Genomic DNA, 1427 nt, shown 5'->3' on the forward strand with positions numbered 1-1427 from the left:
CCTGTGCATCGTCGAGGATGGTTCCGTGTCGACGACGACGGCCGTCGTCGACAGAGGATACGACGACGAAGAACTGCGACCGCCTGCAAACGCCGCCGTTGAACAACGGCTGGATTGCGATGCTCTCTTGCAGGACGGGTCTGTACCTCGCCGCAAACTCTTCGTCCGGAGAACTGTACACCGTGGCAGAATGTCCTTCTCACGAACTCGAGAACGACTGCTCTTGGGAGGAATTGAAGGCGGGTTCCGGACTACTGTACAGACACTCGTCCACGAAAAAGTTTCTCGCGATCTCAAAAGAAGGCGTTCCTTCCTTATTTAAGAAGAACAAAATCGTTCCCCGCATCTTGTTCAAATGGCACCACTGCCGTTACGTTTCTTAGATCAAAGTAGTGAATTTTTTTTTGTCTTTGACATAATGGGTTGAATAAAGGTTAAGAGAAAGAAAAAAATATATTTTGTAGTTGACTTGATTTCATCGTCTGGAAATTAGGATCATCACTGTCAATACCATCATCAGCTTCTCTCACTTAGAAACAAAAATAAAAAGAAAATACTAGATTAAACGCAATTATGGTTCAACGTTATTTATTCTGTCTTTCTATTTTCTGAGTATATCACACATATGTTCAACAACGCAGGCTCGAAATGTTATGTTTTAGTGAGATATTCCAAGTTTGACAAAGTTGCAGTAAAATAGGCAATAGCTCTGGCTATATCGTCTATTCCGTCTTCATCAGGGCACGACATCAATAGACCGAGCATAGCGTCTTCTTGGTTTCTAAGTTCGGTTGCCGCCACGACGAAAGTCTGTACGTCCACCGTACGAATCACCTGTTCTTTGACGTCGGTACTCAACTGCGGATCCTTTTCCCAATTTGTCAACTTTGACAGAATTCGTTCGAGCATCATGAAGTGCGCGTTAAGCACGTACTTGATCATCTGGAGTCTAAAGAACTTGCAATCGGACCAGATCAGAGGATTGATTTCGGAAAGAATTACTTTGATTTTGGCAAGGATCGAACGCAATTTCACGCATGTCGATCGATCGATCACCGCTTGTTCGTGGTGCGGGTCAGGTTTCGGAGACTTCTGTAGTGACACCTCTTGTCCATGTACCAAATCTGAAAATGTTTTTGCACTTGCGTATAAATCGGCCAGGTAGTTAAACTCATTCCTATTTGCAATATTCAGCGTAGTTGTAACATAGCAGTTTAGATTTCGAACGGCCGTCTTCAGATCCGGACAAACGATCTTTTCGAATTCGTCGACTGTTACGTTAGCAGGACACGTCGAACCGACGACGGTGACTCCGGTTGTCAGGTTCTTGAAAATTTTGTCGATTTCCATAAGGCAAGACTCCAATTTCAGATCGAATTCGCAGTGATAACTTCGTAGCATATGCAAGATCTCCAAAAGATGTTCAG

This window comes from Anneissia japonica, unplaced genomic scaffold, assembly GCF_011630105.1.
Source record: "Anneissia japonica isolate Jap-2015-1 unplaced genomic scaffold, ASM1163010v1 scaffold34766_len9572_cov124, whole genome shotgun sequence".
Lineage (NCBI taxonomy): Eukaryota > Metazoa > Echinodermata > Crinoidea > Comatulida > Comatulidae > Anneissia > Anneissia japonica.